This window comes from Triturus cristatus, chromosome 4_1, assembly GCF_964204655.1.
Source record: "Triturus cristatus chromosome 4_1, aTriCri1.1, whole genome shotgun sequence".
NCBI lineage: Eukaryota > Metazoa > Chordata > Amphibia > Caudata > Salamandridae > Triturus > Triturus cristatus.
Window position 1 is genome coordinate 114,828,039 of NC_140585.1, and position 22,872 is coordinate 114,850,910.

The window sequence follows — 22,872 nt, forward strand, 5'->3', positions numbered from 1 at the left end:
TCATCCCATTGTGAAGGAAGAGACTTGTCAGCAGTGAACATCACAGCAGTTCCTATACATGCTGGTATAGTTTGGGACCAAACTGAATATAACATCTTTGGCCCGTCGGAGATTTTGAAGATTCCACATTTATTTAAGATTTCATTAAGTGACTTTACCTCTAGTACCTTTTCTGATGATTGGGACTTCGAGACTGTTAATAACATGATGTCTGATCTAGAGATGTCTACAGTATTCACAAATCATGAATATTTAGAGGGTTCATCAGACAATGAACAAATGTATTGTTATAACCACTATGGTCATCATTTCTTGCATAAAACTGCATCACCTAGAAATGTATTTATGCATAACCAATGGGAACATTGTCCTAAACCTCCAAAGGGTAGTTCAAAAACTTTTGCAATGAAATTTCCATATTTTTTAGGCTACAATGTGTCTAATGCAGAAACGTTTTACTTTAAAAATGTGAACAAGACAGGAACAAAAAATATGTTAGCTAATACGAAACAGATTTATTCTGCAGCCTTTATTGCCCAACTGTCTAGACAGGGATTCGACTTTTGGAAAGACAACATTGAGACACAATCTGTCTGGGGTACAAAAGATTGGCAAGTACAGGGGATAGAAGCTTTGTTTAGAGCCTGTATCATCCCTGAGCAAATTATGTTTTTGAATGACACTGTCCAGCAAACGTCTTGCCTTGGGTTAGCCAAGATCAAAGACATGAACACACTGACCATACCTATACATGCAAGTAATAGCACCACACGGGGGGAGGTCGACGTACATAATTTTTTGCATCACAACAGATCAGATCCAGAATGGAAAAAATGGTTGCTCTGAGCAAAAGACACAAATAACTGTCAAGATCAATTCCAGAACAAAACAAAGGGTTTCACTATCAATAGGCCAGACCCACGCTATGTTAAAAGACAGCATCCAGGGGTAGTAACAACATACAGTGTAGGGAAACTTTGCCTTGATTGGCTACAGACAGCTACACTGAAGGAAGTAAAACAACACTTAACTTTACTTCAAGAAGGCGCAGATCTTAGGAAATTCTTGCTAGGACCAAGAAAACCGTGTCAAAAACGTTTCATATATTCCGGTATCTACGCTGCTTATAATGAAGCATGGAAGGTTACCCAAGCAGAGACTGCAGAACGAATACGAGAAATTGATCGTATTAATTTAGAGAAATCTCTCTCTGTAGTAGACAATGGGTTAACAACTCTGTTGTCCAGAATATATTCATTGGACAGCATTGTGTCTTCTGTCATAGACATCATGGAACAAGACTTGGTCATGTTGCAATATGGTCAGTCTCAGCTACGTTCTATCATGCTATTGGGCTGGACGCTACAAAACTTGCTTGCAGGCAATGTGCCTTGGCGTTTAATCAACACCACGTCACTGTTTTCAAAATTCAATCTCACTGATAAACAGATCAAACTGGCACAAAGGGGAGCAGACTACATTGTGATGAGCATTGAAAAACTGGAAAAGTTACCATTCACAGTGGCAGAAAAGCCAGCTGCTGAATGGCTCATACATGGTAAAATTACACTGCCTGTTACAGCTTTCCATTTTCAGTATTGCCTAAAACATATACCAGTAGGCAAATATGAAAGGTTGGGTAAAGAATACATAAAGACATCTTGGGATTTACCTTGCACACATAGATGTTGGAGTGGGGGGCGTGAAGTGTTTCCTAGCGGTACAAACTGTGAAAACGCACTAAGCGGTTCTCTCCTTTGTCAGGGTATTAACTTACATGGGGCTTGTGATGGTTCCACTACAAACTTATCCTGTCACCTGCAAGTTTCACCGGCTGCAGTGATTAATCCAATTTTTGGCCAACTTCCTGATGGGAGTTACATTATGTTGAATAATCACAGCTGCTGTGGCATGTTGTCAGGTATTCCATATCTAGTTACGGTTACATCCAGGGCCACTTGCTGTATGCAAGTCTTGTTTCCACAAATAGACACAGTCAGGGAGTCGCCTTTATGGCCTTCACTGAACATCTCTTCTATACGAATTGATACTCTAAGCAGAATGAAAGCCATTCTTTTACAACAAATTGTGCCACCTACCTCAGCCAAAGAAACCTATGATCTACAAGTCGCAAGGACTTCTGCCGAGATACATACCCTTTTGTATACAAACTGCCCTGTACATTTCTCAGAAATGTTAGGTCGTATCTTAAACATGTCTGATACGAGTGGTATTATACATGTATTTAAGAACGTATGTGCAGGACTGTTAGCACCTTTTCAAGCAGTCCTCTGCATATTTCCAAACTTCGTGCACTCTGTGTTTGGCAGACTGCCGCTTCTTTTAGCACTCGTTGTAGGGATCCTATTTTTGCTCCTACTGCTATGATATGGCAAGCCAAATCACCAGCGACACCCAATTCACCATGGAGAGAGCTCTATTGGAGATGAAGTGTCGTGAGCGCATCGTCCACATTTTGGGTTTACCTCGTCTACGAGAATTAAACACCACATGGTTTCTGTCATTCAGACCAATCTGGAAAGATTGCATCTTACCTGTTCTACGCTGCCTGCTCTGCAGTGTAGAATGCATGCTAGACATCTGTCTAACGCTCCCATCAGTCATGCCTACCGATATCGATACTCTGCTGTACCTGGTAACAGCCCATGCTCTGTGCTGTCCCCAGCGGCTACCAATCCTGATGACGGCATTCATTGAGATCTCACAGACGCAAATTGCTACTGCTGAGGTACGAGAAGAAACATCAGGCATGCAGGTAACATTTGATTCGAACATTGCTGATGCAACCAAAGCTGAAGGCAATAGTTCACATCTATGTGCAGTTAATCTTCTAAATGAGGTATTCCAACTTTCACCTACAATAGTACACGACTTTTTGTCTACCGGATTAGAAGATTTCATGTTTTCTCCAGGCCTACACACTGACTTTTGATTCAGGCACACAGTGTTCCGAAGAGTCTCTGAATTTGGCCTTCATTCTTTTCAGACAAGGGACTAACTTTGGAACTTTTTTTTATGATTAATTTTTTTTTCAAAATGTGTATTTCTTTTCATTTTTTGGCACAGTAATCTGCTTATAGTTGAACTATTGATAGAGAACAGAATTCTTTGGAAATCTTCCAGGGACATTATGCCACCTTGACACATCAACAATTGATTTGTGTTAACCTGATATAAAATGGTTTCGGACCCTTTTCTTCTGTATTAACGAGCCATTTCATCATGTGTATATATTTCTGGTTAATTCTTTTTAGCATTTCCAATGCACACATATGCTTAGAATGAAATTTTGCTTTTCATATGTACAACACCTTATGCATAGCAATGGTTTTGTATTGCATTTTTAGGCCATATGTTTTTAGATATGTTTTAGCATGTTTTAGCTAAACATGCGATACTCTCTTTTACATATGTTTAGTATGTTTGGGATTTAGTAATGTCGTTCATACGAAACTGGAGTGGGTGTTGTGTGTAGATTTAGATTCCGTATATAGGTTTTCCGATTTATGCCCTTATATAGGTACAATTCATATTGCCCTTATTTAGGCATAGAAAATCCAGCCCTTATTTAGGCATTGTCCATGCTAACCAAATACAGGCATGGGCTCCTAGATCCGTCTATCCACGTCACAACGAGTACTTGGAAAACCAGACTCTTAAGCCTTTAAGGAATTTCTCTTGCTTGGATATTGATTTCTCCAAGAACTCATTTATTATGCATGAACATCTATTCCTTAGGGGTTCATTCATGACGTTCCGATGCCTGACTTTTACGTCAATACAGGCATTCCTAAACACCTTCAAGGTATAAATATACATGCACTTGCCCTGGCAAACCACGGTTCCGGTACAGTCCGGTTCTACTGCCTACTTGCGGCTCGCCACGACAAGTTCGGAAGGAGATAGAGTTCCCGCCTGATGCACTGACCAGACGCTGTCATCCTCCTCGCAGAGAATCCAGCTCCAGTGTTTCTGACTCCCCTTGCGGGGTGTTAGATATCGAGTCCCGGAAAGAGATTCCAACCTCACACATTCTAAGGAAGTGGAGCAGACTAGAACTTAGAGAAACTTTTGGCAACTCTTGGCAAAACTAAAACTATAGCTAGCTATACTTTAGTAAACAACACCTACTTCTTACCTCGTACTACACTTAGGTTAGGTACACTTGGGTAGAACTATTTTGAAGCATCAGATGAGTATTCACATTTTAGCCTGTGTTATTTATGTATGCATTTTTATGAATATATGTCATAGCTACAAACCATGCTATTGCAGTATTATTTTATCTTACTGCTAACCCTGTACGTATTGTAATTCGCATCCTGTCTTACGATTGTAGCAGTTCATATCTCTTGCATGAGAAATACGACTGTTCAATAAACCCACTTTTTATTGAAACGCCCGTCTCTCTATTTCTGTGCAACTATGTAGAAACGAAGCATGCACGATTGACTGAGTGAAACTGTTATCTATTGTTTCCAAGGTTCTGAGATTGTTCCAACTCTAAGGGAACCAAAGTTGTCATATTTATGCGGTTGTCAGAAACTAATCCCTTCTTGTATATTCGAGAAGTTTCTATTGACCTCTGAGTTAGCTGCCACACACAAGTAGGTTTAATGTACTCGATAGAGACATACTGATCTCAGTCCTATGTCAAAACTATAGTGTATATTATTCCAATGCTCAGAGCCTATCAGGGATATAGGAACTACACTACAGTGCTTTGTGGTGCAGATCTTTGTCCAGGAGCACTGTGCCACTCATGGCATTTCCCCAATTAGTTATCTGTATTGTTGTAGTACTGTTCAGCAGTCATGGTTGCTCATGTGCCGTTCAACTGTCTTTGCTGGCCAGTCCTCTGGTCAAATTGTTTTCACTTTTGTGTCCCAGACTTGTGCATCTGTGTGTGTTAAGTTAGGTTTATGTGTGTATGCTGGGTACTGCTTGACGTCCTGAGTGTGATGTTGTCAGTGTGCTGTTTTGCTTGCTGTTGTGGGTGTTCATGGTGTGTCACTCATGGCTGTGTGGGACTGTTATGTTTTGTGTGCACACACTGCTTGGTGTGCATGCAGTGTTGTGGGTGTATGTTGCCTTGTCCTGGCCTGGTGTTCAACCTCTGATGTCCTGCTGTGTTTCCTATGTGATTTATTGTCATGTGCATCTGGTGTGTGTTTAATGTGGCTCTGTTGTTCTGTGGTGGCGCACTTCTTGTCTGTGTTGTGGAATGTTGTATGTGCATTGTTCCTGACTGATGAGGTTGTGCACTCCTGTAGTGTTTGTGCTCCCTTTGCCTTCCCACAGTTTTGCTGCACAGGTCTTGAGTGTCTTGTTGTGGTTCTGTGTGTATTTCTGTTGAGTTATGTGTTTGGCTGCTGTTTTTGTGCAGACATTGGTTCTGGCATCCCTGTGTGTGTGTGATGTTTGTAGATACCCCCAGGGAATGTGATTGTTTGTCTGTGTATTGACTGGACATTATTGGCACCCTTCTGTGTGTCTGACACTGGGGTTGTATGCTGCAGGTGTGAGGGGAATATGTGTGAAGATTCCTACTTGTGTTTGACAGTCACGGAGTGTGTCAACGTGCCCTGTGTGTTGTGCTGCTGACATACTCCTGTGAAGTAGTTGTGTGCATATTTGTGGCTGTTCACAGTTTTACGTCAGGGCCTTCCTTTCATCCCTGTGCCTATGCATGGGTTGCCTTGTTGTCTCCCTGAGTTGTTACACTGAGGTGACTGTGGTTTGAGTTCACTCACTGTGCCAGCCATATGTACTTTGATAGGGTGAGGGTGTTTTTCTCTGTTCCTTGTCTTGCATGCAATGTACACATGCTTGTTGGTTGTCTCTGTGGCTTCCATTTGTGTGCACCTCACTTTGGCTTTCCTATATGTTGTGCTCCATTGATGGTGGCATGTGGTCTGTGTATGTGGCTGTGTGTCAGTGTGGGGTATGTCTGTGTGACTTGGCAGGCTGTTTGTCCAGTAGGATGTTTGGTCATTGTATATGTGTGTGCTCATTTTGTGCTTGTACTCAGCTTTCTTGCCATGGGTGTGGTGCTATTGTGGTGTGTGGGTTGCCCTGGGCCTGTGCTTCTGTGCTTTGTGTTCCGCTGCAGCCACTTCTGCTGTGGCTGTCTCCCTGGTTGTGTGTTGTGTGGTACAGGGTGGGGATTCACCAAGCTTGGTGTTGGGCATGGGGTGCACAGGGGGTGCACATGGCATGTCCCTTCATGGGGGGCCAGTGTGTGGAGTGGGGAGGTGTGGCCCTGTGCACTTTATGCCCTGCCCATGCCTGGCACAGGCCCTGCCTTCTGCATTGTGGGCATGTTTTCCCTTGTCTTCACCGCTGGAGTGACATCACCGGACATTACTTGGAGATCGCGGTGATTTGTGACCTGGTTGCAGAGGGGTGACTTGGTGGCAGGTAGGACGTGTGGGTACATTTGTGAATATGTTCCTGTTCCCACCAGGGTATCTGGTGTGGCCAAGGACCCTGTATTATCCCATGAGTTATGTGTTGCGGTTGTGTGCAGGATTGTGTTGTTGCGTACCTGAGGCGGTGTCCGAGACGGTCCATGAGTTACTGGTGATGTATCAGGTAAAGCACCGGAAAGACGTGAAGAGCTGGATCCATTGCGGTCAGGACCGGAAATCAGGTTTCGCGCTCCGCTGTCGAGCTTCCGCCGTCTCTAGTTGGGCGGTTTCTCCGCTGCGGTGCGACAGGCTTTTTGGGGCATCCTGATTTGTACAGCGGACGGGACATCATTCCGCACGGCGGTGAGTCTCCATTGGCTTCCACCGCCGCGGTGGCAGGTGCACTTTGATATCGGTGCACGTCACACTGCGACAAACGGGAAATGGGCTCTGTTTGGCCATACTAATATGGCAGACGTGAGGCCTGCTGCAGACATGCGGAAAAAGGCATTTTCCACCACTGTAGGCACCGTGGTGGTGCCACCACCCGCCATCCTAAAAGACCCCAAAGTTTTTTAAAATAGCCCCGGGGAGGTGGTGGTCCTCGGACTTGGGGGGGGGGCATGAGAGGCCATCCCACCTTAAATAACAATGCCCGGGAAGGTGGTGGTCCCCAGGGCAGCGTGGGGGGAGGCAGGGACTCTCAGAGATCAATATTTTTATTTTTTTAATTTCTCAGGAACTACTAAATGGATTTACACCATGTCATTTGAGATGTCATCAGTGATATCACTGACCATGTCATGAGTGATGTAATATGTGACGTCATTAGAAGTGCATTGCAGGGGCGCGAGTTATAGTAAGCTCAATTAACTATAACGGCTGAATTTCTCTGGTTTTGTATGAGGGAAAGTCCAACTAACTATAACGTCACAGAAACCTGTGTTTTTTTCAGTGAATTTTAATTTTTTTAAGCTAATTTCTAACTATAACGTCCCTGAAACCTATGGTTTTTTCAGTGAATTGATAAGGTTTTTTAAATGCTAATTACCAACTATAACATCTCTGAAACCTATGTTCTTTTCAGTGAATTTCAAAGGTTTTTTAAATGGTAATTTCTAACTATGACGTCCCTGAAACCTATGGTTTTTTCAGTGAATTTCAAAGTTTTTTTTTTAAATGCTAATTTCTAACTATAACGTCCCTGAAATCTATGACTTTTTCAGTGAATTTCAAAGGTTTTTTAAATACTAATTTCTAAGAATAATGTCCCAAAAAGACTTTTTCTTAATTTTATAATTTTTATAAAAATAATTTGATGTTTTCTCTTTTCTAAATATAAATGTACATTTTTTTTTAATGTGGACTGGAGTACTGATTTTGTACTAGTCTCGGTGGGTACACGAATCCAAGAATTTTGCTGCCATATTGGTTAAGTTGTGTACGATGCGCAGTCGGTATATGAAGGGTGTGTGGTTCTTGGACCCCGCGTAACGTCACATACATACTTCTGGGGGTCACGTCAGGTGCTCAAATCCACCTCAAATGTTTACGTTTTAAAAGTCTCTGTATATAACTCTAATATGTATATTATACCAAGAGATTATTTAATCTATTCGTAAATATCCTATATTTGTAAGTGTAATAAAGACATATTATTGTTAAATATATTTTTGGGGAATCGCATCGGGTCCGCACTGGTTGCGCGCCGGGTGCGCGAATCACATGTGACATCAAAAGAAACAATTTAACTGGTTTAGAAGCTTTTAATTCTAGAACTTGAAGGACCCCACCCATTTTTTTCATTCTTTCAAGAGCATCTCAGAAGACACACCTTTTGTCTTTTGCTTCTCTTCTTTCTATCTATGTGGAGGCTTTTTTTGCTCCATCAAAAAAATGGCAGCTGGAAAGCCACCACAGCAGCTTCCACCTGAAGAGGAAAAACGATTTGGAGTTACCCGTCAACATCCGGTATGAGAGCATCATGTGGACATTTTTCTCCATACCACCAGGGGAGAAAAAGTTGAATGCCCATGAGGTGACATGCATCATTTGTAAAAAGGCCCTCTCACGAGGGTCAGAAAAAAAATATTCTTGAGGGACATCATCTATGCTGAAGCATTTACAGACAATGCACCCTTGGCGTCTCGCACGAGAACAACTACGTCGTGAACAACAAAAACAGTCAACTGATGACAACACCGCTGGACCCAGCACCTCATCTGCTGGCACAAAAACTGCTGCAACCAACATCTTCACTTACTTAGCTAGAGTGGAGCAGCATTGTTTAAAATGTAAGAAGACATTATGTGTTGGTGTTGGTGAGCAATCAGTGAATGCTATCCTGGTTGCCATTAAGAACTGTGTTAATTGTTTTTTTGATTTTGTTTATGCAATGAATTTTAATTGCATAATTTTGTCAATGTTTTTGTTGTTGGTTCTGTTTATTGTTTCATTTATTACAAAAAGCACCCAAAAAATTAAAAAAGAGTTAAAAAAAAAAAAAAAAGAAAAAAAAAATTGTTCTTTTCAGAGCCACCAATTTGGTTAAAAATTGACAAATTTGTAAGTGTTGAATGAATTGTGCAAAGTTGAATATATGGAGAAGTGCATTGGTACTGCCTGAGTGATTAAAGGAGTACATGTGTAATCCCTGGGTGATTGCATAAGTGTAGGGGTTATGTCGGCATGATTAGAGGAGTGCATGGGAACTGCCTCAATGATTGAAGGAGTGCATGGGTAATGCCTGGGTGATTGCATGAATGCAAGGGTAATGCCTGGGTGATTGGAGGAGTGCAGAGATAGTGTCTGCTTGATTAGAGGAGTGCATAAGTAGTGCCTTGATACATTTATAAGTGCATGGATAGTGGTTGAGTGATTTGAGGAGTGCATGGATACTGCCTGGGTGATTGAAGGAGTACAAGGGTAGTGCGTGGGTTATTCCATGAGTGCAAAGGTAGTGCTTTGGTGATTACATGACTACAGGGGTACTGCCTAAGTGATTAAAGGAGTGCATGGGTAATGCCTGTTTGATTGCATGAGTGCAGGGCTAATGTATTGGTGATTGAAGTAGTGCATGGTTAATGCCTGGGTGCATGGGTAATTTCAGGGTGATTATATGAGTGCAGGGGTAATATGTGGGTGGTTGGAGGAGTGCATAGGTAATGCCTGGTTGCATGGGAGAGTGCATGAGTAGTGCCTGGGTGATTGGAGGAGTACATGGGTAGTGCTTGGGTTATTGCATGAGTGCATAGGTAGTTTCTGGGTGATTGCATGAGTGCATAGGTAGTGTCTGCAGTGTACGGATATTGCCTGGGTAATTATATAGGTACAGCAGTAGTGCTTGATGTATTGGATGAGTCAAAGAGTAGTGCCTGGGTAATTGAAGGAGTACATAGATAGTTCATGGCTGATTAGAGGAGTGCATGGGTAATGCCTAGGTGCATCGAGGAGTGCATCAATCATGCCTGGCTTAATGCATAAGTGCATAGGTAGTGCCTGGATGATTTTATAAGTGCATGAGTACAGCCTCAATGATCAAAGGACTGCATGGGTAATAATTAGGTGATTGCATGAGTGCAGGGGTAATGTCTGGGTCATTGCAGGAGTGCATGGGATACACCTAAGTGATTGCATGAGTCCAGGGGTAATGTGTAGGTAATGTGTAGGTAATTGGAGGAGTGCATGAGTAATGTGTGGCTGATTGCAAGAGTGCAAGAGTAATGTCTGAGTCATTCTATGAGTGTAGTGGTAGTGCCTGTATGATTGGAAAAGTCCATAAATAGTGCCATGGTGATTTTTTAAGTGCAGGGGTACTGGCTGGATGATTGGAGGAAAGCATGGATAGTGCCTGGATGATTACAGCAGTGCAAGAGTTGTGCCCGGGGTATTTTATCAGCACATAGCTCGTGCCTGGGTGATTGCATGAGTGCAAGAGTAATGTCTGGGTCGTTGTATGAGTGTAGTGGTAATTCCTGGATGATTGCAGCAGTGCATCAGTACTACCTCTGTGATTCCATGAGTCCATAGGTAGTGTCTGGATGATTTTATAAGTACTGCCTGAGTGATTGAATGAGGGCATGAGCAATGCGTGGGATATTGTATAAGTGCAGGAGTAATGTCTGGGTGATTTAAGGAGTACATAGGCACTGTAAGTGATTGAAAAATTACATGGGTAATGCCTGGGTGATTGTATGAGTGCAGCGGTAATGTCTGGCTGATTGAAGGAGTGCATGGGTAATGCCTGTGTGATTGCATGACTACAGGGGTGATGTCTGGTTAATTGGAGGAGTGCATGGCTAGTGCTTGGATGATTGCAGCAGTGCAAGTGTACTGCCTGGGTTATTCTATGAGTACATAGCTAGTGCTTGTGTAATTGCATGAGTGCAAGAGCAATGTCTGTGTGGTTGCATGAGTATAGCGTAACTTCCCTTTGTGATTGCAGGAGTACATAAGTAGTGCCTAGGTGATTGTAGCAATAAATAGGTAATGAATTGGGGATTCCATGAGTGCAGGGGTAATGTCGATGAGATTAGAGGAATCCATAGGTAATGCCTGGGTAATTGCATGAGTAAAGGGGTAATGTCTAGCTAATTGCATGACTGTAGAGGTAACGCCTAGCTGATTTTATAGGTACATAGGTATTGCCTGGCTAATTATTTGAGTAAAGCAGTAGTGCCTGAATTATTGGAGGAGTGCAAGAGTAGTGCCTGGGTGATTGAAGGAGTACAGGGATACTGCATGGCTGATTAGAGGAGTGCATGGGTAATGCCTAGGTGCATTGAGGAGTGCATCAATCATGTCTGGGGTAACTCATGAGTGCAGAGGTGGTGCCTGGATGATTTTATAAGTGCATGGGTACAGCCTGAGTGATTGAAGGACAGCATGGGTATCAGCTAGATAATTGAATGAGTGCAGGGGTAATGTCTGGGTCATTGGAGGAGTGCATGGGTAACGCCTAAGTGATTGCATGGGTGCAGGGGTAATGTGTAGGTAATTGAAGGAGTGCATGAGCAATGCCTAAGGGATTGCATTAGTGCAGGGATAATGTCTGAGGGATTGCATGACTCCAAGCGTATTGTCGGAGGATTAGAGGAATGCATACATAATGCCTGGGTAAGTACATGAGTGTAGAGGTTATGTCTTGCTGATTGCATGAGTGTAAGTGTAGTGTCAGGGTGATTGGAGGAGTACATAGGTAGTGCCTGGGTGATTTTATAACTTGAAGGGTTCTGGCTGGGTGATTGATGAGGAACAGGAGTAGTACCTGGGTGATTGGAGGAGTGCATAGATAGTGTCTGGGTGATTTTATAAGTGCATGTGTACTTATGAATAGAGTATTAAATATAAATGCTGCCTGGATGATTGAAAGAGTGGAAGGATAGTGTCTGGGTGATTGCTTGAGTACAGCTGTAATGTTTAGAGAATTAGAGAAGTGCATAGATACTACCTGGGTGATTTGAAGAGTGTACGGGTAATGTCTGGCTGATTGCATGAGTGTACAAATAGTGCCTGGATGATTGGAGGAGTACATAGGTAGTGTCTGGCTGATATTATAACTGGCTAGGTTATTGGAGAAGTGCATGGATAGTGCATTGGTGATGGTAGGAGTGTGGGAATAGTGCCTAACTGTATAGATGAATGCATGGGTAGTGTTTGAAAAAATAGATGAGTGCAGTAAAAGCGACTGTAAACATTAGTTCATATTATCATGCTTATTACATTACTTCATCTTAGCTTTTTTATTAAAGATGATACAAAACTCAGTGAAACTATTTTACAGTAGTTTTGTTGTAAACTGAATTTAAAATCTTTTCAAACTTTAGTATTACTTGCTGTGAAAAAAAGAAGAAAACTGTTATTGCATATAATATTATACTTTTAGCAGCACAACATCATTTTAGAATTACATAACATATTCAGTTTCCCTTTTTTGCTGTCCTCAGATCCTACTGAATTTCACCATACACAGTAATTTCAATGTAGATCATCATATAACAGCGGGGGGGAAAATGCAATCAATGAGATTGTTAAAAAAAAAATCTGCACTGAGTGGGAAATCTAAATAATCCCCTACGCTATCCAACACTTTTCCTACAGTTATAGTTGGTGGAGTGGGAATAGTAAATTATTCCCACCCGCTATCCAACACTTTCCCTACTGTTGCACTTGCGGGAGTGGGAATAGTAGTTTTTACCCACCCGCTATCCAACACTTTCCCTACTGCTGCACTTGGTGGAGCGTGAAAAGTAATTTTTACACACCCGCTATCCAACAGTTTCCCTACTGTTACACTCGTTGGAGTGGGAATAGTAATTTTTGCCCACCCATTATCCAACACTTTCCCTACTGTTACATTCGTTGGAGTGGGAATAGTATTTTTTACCCTCCCACTATTCAATACTTTCCCTAGTGTTGCATTCACTGGAGTGGAAATAGTAATTTTTACCCTCCCGCTATCCTACACTTTCCGTACTGTTACACTTGGGGGTCGATTCCGATGTCGCTAAAAATGCCTTCCCAATACCATTTGTGGGCTTACCTGACGTCCGACTTGTATCCGGAGCTTTTTTCTACAAAAGAGCAAGTACGATGCATATAACAGGCAAATTTCTGACCGAATTGTTCGCTACCATTCGTGCGCTATGTCATTAGCGGACAGGCTCAGGAAACACGGAAATCGAGTCGTACGGAGGCTCATCCTAACCAATTTCCGGATACGCAAGTATGATGCGTTTGCAATACGTGTTGTACAGGACGCCGCCTCCAGCACGTCACAGCATCCGGACGATGCGTATGAAAGCTCCGAGTCGTGCCAGAACACGATCAACGGGTACGAGACATAGCAGCCATGTAGCCAATCGTGCATGTCTTCCCTATACTGTACACCCATCGTTACCAACGTGCACGACACAGAAGGTAAGTCAGACACCTACCACACACCAAAATGTCATGAGTACATGAAAGGAAACATCACCATAGGGGGGTGGATGCCTATCACTCCCAGTATTGTCCACCCCATAGGGGGGTGGATGTCTATCACTCCCAGGATTGTCCACCACATAGGGGGGTGGATGCCTATCACTCCCAGTACTGTTCACCCCACACGGGGAGGATGCCTATCACTCCCAGTATTGTCCACCCCACAGGGGGTTGGGGGTGGAGATGTATGTGTGTGTGAAGGTGAGAGTGAGTGAGTGGAGGTGTGTTTTAGTGGTGCTAGTTGTGTGGAGGATGAGTTATGTGTGTAGTAGTGTGATCTGCTTGCATGTGTGTTGAAATCGCAAATGCTGTAGGTAAATTTTTGCTCTCTTTATATAGGTTGATTTGTGGGTGTGTCTTGATATTTAAATTTATTATTTAATTGGGATGACAATGCTTTTTTTGGTAGTCTTTTTTCTGTTTCTATAGTATTCTTTGTCTAATTTTGTAAGTGGTTTTGACGGCACCTATGCTTGTTCTTGTGTAATTTGTTTTGGCCAAGTCTGTTCCATTCATATTAGGCTATGTTGCATCATTCGCGTCCGAGTCTGTCGGGTCGTGTTAATGGTTGGCTATGTTATTGCTTGGCTATGTTGTATTGTTGGCGTCAGAGTCTGTTGGGTCGTGTTAATGCTTGGCTATGTGGCATCGTTGGCGTCCGAGTCTGTCGGATCAGGTTGATGCTTGGCTATGTGGCATCGTTCACGTCCGAGTCTGTCGCATTGGGTAAATGCTTGGTTATGTGGCATCATTCGTGTCCAAGTCTGTCGGGTCAGGATGATGTTTGGCTACATGGAGTTGTTTGCGTACATGTCTGTTGCGTCGGGTTGATGCTTGGCTATCTCGAATCTTGCGCATACGAGTCTATCGCGTCAGGCTCCTTTCAGGCTGACTCGGACGTATAATATTATTTCCGGCCGAGTCGGTAGTAAATTTCAAGCATTGCATCATACTTAGCTATTTGTAAGGCGTGTGTACGGTGTGGTCGGAAAAACTGACGGGTCCGTGTCGGGTACAACGTTTTCCGTCCGAAATCGGAATCGACTCCTTGGTGGAGTGGGAATAGTAAATTATTCCCATACGCTATCCAACACTTTCCCTACTGTTGCACTTGCTGGAGTGGGAATAGTAATATTTACCCACCCTCTATCCAACACTTTCCCTACTGTTGCTCTCACTGGAGTGGGAATAGTAATTTTTACACTCCCGCTATCCAACACTTTCCCTACTGTTACACTTGGTGGTGTGGAAATAGTAAATTATTCCCACTCGCTATCCAACAATTTCCCTACTGTTGCACTCTCTGGAGTGGGAATAGTAATTTTTACCCACCCGCTATCCAACACTTTCCCTACTGTTGCACTTACTGGAGTAGGAATAGTAATTTTTAACCTCCCACTATGCAACACTTTCCCTACTGTTACACTTGTTGGAGTGGGAATAGCAATTTTATCCCCTGTGCTATGGAATGTTTTCCCTACTGTTATAATTAATGTAGTGTGAAATATATATATATTTTTTAAAATAATAATTTAATTAATTATATATAAAATTAATTTTTATATTATATTACAGGTTTATTTAGATATATATGTAATTATAATTTACGTTGTTTTTGAAATTTTATAATTAATTTAATAATTATGTATTAATATTATTAAGTTAATGTATATAAAAAATAATTATGCATGTTTAAAAAAATTTTACATTACATTTATTATTTAATTGGGATGACAATGCTTTTTTTGGTAGTCTTTTTTCTGTTTCTATAGTATTCTTTGTCTAATTTTGTAAGTGGTTTTGACGGCACCTATGCTTGTTCTTGTGTAATTTGTTTTGGCCAAGTCTGTTCCATTCATATTAGGCTTTGTTGCATCATTCGCGTCCGAGTCTGTCGGGTCGTGTTAATGGTTGGCTATGTTATTGCTTGGCTATGTTGTATTGTTGGCGTCAGAGTCTGTTGGGTCGTGTTAATGCTTGGCTATGTGGCATCGTTGGCGTCCGAGTCTGTCGGATCAGGTTGATGCTTGGCTATGTGGCATCGTTCACGTCCGAGTCTGTCGCGTTGTGTAAATGCTTGGTTATGTGGCATCATTCGCGTCCAAGTCTGTCGGGTCAGGATGATGTTTGGCTACATGGAGTTGTTTGCGTACATGTCTGTTGCGTCGGGTTGATGCTTGGCTATCTCGAATCTTGTGCATACGAGTCTATCGCGTCAGGCTCCTTTCAGGCTGAATCGGACGTATAATATTATTTCCGGCCGAGTCGGTAGTAAATTTCAAGCATTGCATCATACTTAGCTATTTGTAAGGCGTGTGTACGGTGCGGTTGGAAAAACTGACGGGTCCGTGTTGGGTATAACGTTTTCCGTCCGAAATCGGAATCGACTCCTTAGTGGAGTGGGAATAGTAAATTATTCCCATACGCTATCCAACACTTTCCCTACTGTTGCACTTGCTGGAGTGGGAATAGTAATATTTACCCACCCGCTATCCAACACTTTCCCTACTGTTGCACTCACTGGAGTGGGAATAGTAATTTTTACACTCCCGCTATCCAACACTTTCCCTACTGTTACACTTGGTGGTGTGGAAATAGTAAATTATTCCCACTCGCTATCCAACAATTTCCCTACTGTTGCACTCTCTGGAGTGGGAATAGTAATTTTTACCCACCCGCTATCCAACACTTTCCCTACTGTTGCACTTACTGGAGTAGGAATAGTAATTTTTAACCTCCCACTATGCAACACTTTCCCTACTGTTACACTTGTTGGAGTGGGAATAGCAATTTTATCCCCTGCGCTATGGAATGTTTTTCCTACTGTTATAATTAATGTAGTGTGAAATATATATATATTATTTTAAATAATAATTTAATTTATTATATATAAAATTAATTTGTATATTATATTACAGGTTTATTTATATATATATGTAATTATAATTTACATTGTTTTTGAAATTTTATAATTAATTTAATAATTATGTATTAATATTATTAAGTTAATGTATATATAAAAAATAATTATGCATGTTTAAAAAAAAAATACATTACATTTATTATTTATTAATTAAAAAATCGGACTATGTTTTATTTAATTATATTTATAATTTAATTAATTTTATATTATTTTTAAGACATTAAAAAATTGTTTTTTAATAAAACTGTATTTTTAACAACGATATTTTGGTATTGATATTTTGGTACTTACCTTTATGGAGATAGGAAGTCGATATTTTGTCCATCGATATTTTAGACACAATATTCTGGTACCTAGATATTTTAACTGACGATATTATGTCAGTGATCCAATTTATTTTTGGGAAATAGGCTGTTGGTAATTCATTGGCTGATTAAGCAGCAAATCTGCAGTAGCCACATTTAAAGAAGCCACTGTTACTCTTTCTATGGCTAAAATTGACGATGACATTTTGGAGGCTATTGCCGCGACTAGGGAATATACCCCTTTTCCACACGGTTTCCCTTCTCGCCATACTTATCAGTTGACTACTGACAAAATTCCTTTTGTTTCTATTCCTACTGTTGGCGATCGCTTGATTCTCAACCTCGACTGTAGACAATCTATAATAGTGGCTGCACATGAAGGCATGGCTTCTGCTCACGCTTGTGTAGCGGCTACTGTTTCTTTGTTGTCTTTTAGTTTTCTCCCCACCACCAGGAAGGATTTGTGAGTTCATCTCTTGGTTAAGACGCACATATCTGGTTCCACCTTGGACATATGTCTGGATTGTGTTTTCCTTGGTATTTTTATTCATATGGATTGAATTTGTGACTTTTTTTTTCCTTTTGATTAATGACCACTACCTCCCAGAACGTTCTGATGCAGAATTTGCCGAGGGGTGTTAGGCCCGCATTCATACTAGCATAAAATGAAAAGAGACCAGTCCCTTGTTAACATTTCAGCTGTCCCAGTCAACACCATTCCAAGTATTCGGTCATTTGGAGGCCATACAGATACCATATATAGTCTGTGTTTTTGTGGGTGATGTGAGAATGCCTGGGTTGCAATCACATGATTAGAATGTCAATTCCGTGAATTTTATGTTTTCCGAATTGCAATATTACACTGTTTTTGATACTGAAGATTTGTATTTGAATTCTGCAACATATGCTGATTTGTTCTGTTTTCAACATAATGGCAATAGTTTCTACACAGAGCAAATGCACAGCATCCCCACTTTAACTATACTCAATGGAAACATTGCCCAACTCCATCTCAGGGTAGTTCAACACACAAAAGATGAAGTACACTTATCTTACCGGTTATAACGTTTCAGATCTGGTATCATATTATTTTAAATTGGCTTCCAATCTTGTAAGAAATACATGCTGACTCAGACCAAGTTAAATTATACATCTCATTTTATTGACAACTTAGCCCTGAAAAGATACGATGATTGTAAGGACAAAATCGAGTTGAAATCTGTATGGGGTACTAAGTCTTGGCAAGTGCAAGGTATTTAATCTTTATTCCATGATTGTCTGATACCTGCTCAAATTATTTTTATCCGCTTTGTTTCAATTGAACATGTCAAGTTATACCGTATGGCCAATACTGAAGAGCATACCTAGACTGTGAGCTCCGTTCTCTCTGATTCTCCCGGCTGCTGGAGGGGGATGTCAAGTCTCAGTGGACCAGATATCTGTTTTACCTTCTATACCCTCCACAATGGAAATCGTTTATTCTGATCCACACATTGAGTCCCCTACAGGAGTGCAAGCCTCAAGTTCAAATCCAGAATCCCAGCTTCCATTATTTCAGCTGAGTTCTTCTGGTTACTATATCGACCAGGATAATTTTTCTATGGACAATTCTTCCTTGTCCTCAGTTTTATCCCCACCAGCAGCAAGGATTTCAGAGTTCATCTCTTGGTTAAGACACACATATTTGGTTCCACCTTGGACGTGTATCTGGATTTTGTTTTCTATGGTACTTTTGTTCATGTGGATTAGATTTGAACATCAGTGTCCTAGTAAGTTAAACACCTGCACAATTTTAAACAGTCCTGCCACAATGGGCGTCTCTTTATTCAAATAATGCCTCCATGCATTACTAGAGCAATGATGTTCTTTTTGCAGGCTCGTGAACAAGGGCGGGAGCCTTAAACACGTTGAGCGGACAGAGCTGATACTTGGTGTGAATTTGACCATTGATCCCTGTGCAGCCCCTATTACTGAGGAAGCAACACTCCGGGAGGCCATCCCCATTGGGGCAAAACTCTTCGTTGGATTTATAGCAGCTTTGTCCAGCCGTGGGTTGTGGCCCACTGAAAAATATAGATCCTGGGTGTTTGAAGGTTTCAATACCCATGCAAAAGGAACAAAGTGCTCCATGAAAGAAGCGATAGTATTGCCACGGACTCTGTGTTCTCATTATCACCAACCCAATGTGGTTTTAATTTTTCATTACAAAATACACCAGCGCCACCAGAATGCATGGATTCATTATTTGAGTTAAGAGACACCCATTGGGGCAGGACTGTTTATAATTGCGCAGATGTTTAACTTACTAGGACACTGATGTTCTTTTTTGCAGGCTCATGATCAAGGGCCGGAGGCTGAAGCGCATTGAGCCGACAGAGCTGATACTTGGTGTGAATTTGACCATTGATCCCTGTGCAGCCCCTATACTGAGGAAGCAATACTCCGGGAGGCCATCCCCATTGGGGCACAACTCTTTGTTGGATATATATATATATATATATATATATATATATAAACATATATATATATACACACACACACACACACACACACATATATATATATATATATATATATATATATATATATTCACAGAAAAAAACATAGGTTTCAGGCACGTTATACTTAGGAATTAGCATTTAAAAAACCTCAGAAATTCACAGAAAAAACCATAGGTTTCGGGGGTGTTATAGTTAGCTGGACTTTTCACTTGTACAAAACCATTGAAATTCCCCCGTTATAGTTAGTTCAGCTAACTATAACTCGCGCGCCCGCAATGCACTGCTGATGACGTCACATATTACATCACTCATGACATGGTCAGTGACATCACTCATGACATCACTGATGACATCTCAAATGACATCACTGATGACATCATCCAGTGAATGTGTGTGTTTCTGAAAATTAAATATGTTTTATATATGTATATCTCAAGGTCGATGGAAGAATAAATGGGTATATAAGTGTCTAAATGGATGATTTGTTTTTGAAAAATTGATTGTGTAACTGACTGATTAAGTGTATCATAGTGAATACATGGCTTAGTTAGTAATGTTTAAATATGTAAATATCTGTATCAGTCTCTCACTTTGTGTATAAGTGGCTGCATGGGTTGGTGAGTGGCTACATGGGTGTCTATATAGGTTATTAGTTGGTTTTTTGAGTATCAGTCTGAGTGTCTGCATGGTTCGGTGGGGGGTATTACGTAGTGCATAGGTGCATGAATGAGTGACTCACTGTTTGTATGTGTTGAAGACAGCATGTGTGCAGGACTGTATGGGTGGATGAGTGTGTGTAAGGGTGTGTTAGTGAGTGAATGACTGTCTCAATAGTGTCTTTATGAGTAACTACATATGTTTTAAACTAGTATATGTGACTATTGGTGTATATAAGTGAGTATATGTGAGAGTGAGAGATTGAAAGAGTTCCTGTATGAATAAGTATGTGTTTCTATAAGTGATTGTTTAAAAGACTAAGGTGCCGATCACGATCCGGTAAAAAATTCCCCCGTGCGACTCGTATCCGGTCTTTTTACCGTACGAATCGTACAAGTGCCGTACGAACTGGCAATCATGATTCGCATGGTAAAAAGTCCATACGAACCGCATTGGGAATCATTCCCCACACGTCCTCGGGTCGGAAAATGTGTCCGACACGTCCTCGGACGATTTACCGTACAAACGTGAAAGGTGAAGTCCGACCGAGGAATCACGATCCATCCCGTGCGTCCGAGGCAACAACCGTATGGAGAAAACACCGTCCGCACCGAACTCCTATAGCAACCATGGAGACATGTGCCCGCATACGCGCCCAACACTCCCCCCAGCCCCCGTACGTCCGACACGTACCCCCCGTGTATGTACACCCCCACCCGTCTAGGTACACCCCAGTACGTTCGAGTCCTACCCCCACCCCTGTACGTGTCGTACCACCGTCCATGTACACCCCAGTACGTTCGAGTGCTACCCCCACCCCTGTACGTGTCATACCCCCGTGTACCTACACCCCAGTACGTTCGAGTCCTACCCCCACCACTGTACGTGTCGTACCACCGTCCATGTACACCCCAGTACGTTCGAGTCGTACCCCCACCCCTGTACGTGTCGTACCACCGTCCATGTACACCACAGTACGTTCGAGTCGTACCCCCACCCCTGTACGTGTCGTACCACCGTCCATGTACACCCCAGTACGTTCGAGTCCTACCCCCACCCCTGTACGTGTCGTACCACCGTCCATGTACACCCCAGTACGTTCGAGTGCTACCCCCACCCCTGTACGTGTCATACCCCGTGTACCTACACCCCAGTACGTTCGAGTCGTACCCCCACCCCTGTACGTGTCGTACCACCGTCCATGTACACCCCAGTACGTTCGAGTCCTACCCCCACCCCTGTACGTGTCGTACCACCGTCCATGTACACCCCAGTACGTTCGAGTGCTACCCCCACCCCTGTACGTGTCATACCCCCGTGTACCTACACCACAGTACGTTCGAGTCCTACCCCCACCCCTGTACGTGTCATACCCCCGTGTACCTACACCCCAGTACGTTCGAGTCCTACCCCCCACCCCTGTACGTGTCGTACCACCGTCCATGTACACCCCAGTACGTTCGAGTCCTACCCCCACCCCTGTATGTGTCGTACCACCGTCCATGTACACCCCAGTACGTTCGAGTCCTACCCCCACCCCTGTACGTGTCGTACCACCGTCCATGTACACCCCAGTACGTTCGAGTGCTACCCCCACCCCTGTACGTGTCATACCCCCGTGTACCTACACCCCAGTACATTCGAGTCGTACCCCCACCCCTGTACGTGTCGTACCCCCGTCCATGTACACCCCAGTACGTTCGAGTGCTACCCCCACCCCTGTACGTGTCATACCCCCGTGTACCTACACCCCAGTACGTTCGAGTCGTACCCCCACCCCTGTACGTGTCATACCCCCGTGTACCTACACCCCAGTACGTTCGAGTCCTACCCCCCACCCCTGTACGTGTCGTACCACCGTCCATGTACACCCCAGTACGTTCGAGTCCTACCCCCACCCCTGTACGTGTCGTACCCCCGTCCATGTACACCCCAGTCCGTTCGAGTGCTACCCCCACCCCTGTACGTGTCATACCCCCGTGTACCTACACCCCAGTACGTTCGAGTCCTACCCCCCACCCCTGTACGTGTCGTACCACCGTCCATGTACACCCCAGTACGTTCGAGTCGTACCCCCACCCCTGTACGTGTCGTACCACCGTCCATGTACACCCCAGTACGTTCGAGTCGTACCCCCACCCCTGTACGTGTCGTACCACCGTCCATGTACACCACAGTACGTTCGAGTCGTACCCCCACCCCTGTATGTGTCGTACCACCGTCCATGTACACCCCAGTACGTTCCAGTCGTACCCCCACCCCTGTACGTGTCGTACCACCGTCCATGTACACCCCAGTACGTTCGAGTCCTACCCCCACCCCTGTACGTGTCGTACCCCCGTCCATGTACACCCCAGTCCGTTCGAGTGCTACCCCCACCCCTGTACGTGTCATACCCCCGTGTACCTACACCCCAGTACGTTCGAGTCCTACCCCCCACCCCTGTACGTGTCGTACCACCGTCCATGTACACCCCAGTACGTTCCAGTCGTACCCCCACCCCTGTACGTGTCGTACCCCCGTCCATGTACACCCCAGTCCGTTCGAGTGCTACCCCCACCCCTGTACGTGTCATACCCCCGTGTACCTACACCCCAGTACGTTCGAGTCCTACCCCCCACCCCTGTACGTGTCGTACCACCGTCCATGTACACCCCAGTACGTTCCGGTCCTACCCCCAACACAACCTCCTAAGTACGGAGCGCACCCCAGGCCCCAACATCACAACCGCATGTACGAGTCGTACCAAGCCACACACAAGGACAGCACCGTACAACCAAATGGCCCATGTACACACCGTACACACGCTCAAAACGCACGTACACAACCAGGAAAAACCAAACAAACACAAGAATACACTATTCGAATGGCACAAAGCCACTAAACATGGCCAACAAACACTAAAAAACACACCTTCACTGACCTGCAACTGCCAAAAACAAACAGAGGCCCAAAACACCACCACTCCTTATAACACACCCACCCAAACTTCAAACACAGCCACACCCACCAATGGACCAATAAAAAGGGCCCACACACACAAACCATGAGCCTTTGCAACAGACTCACTGCTG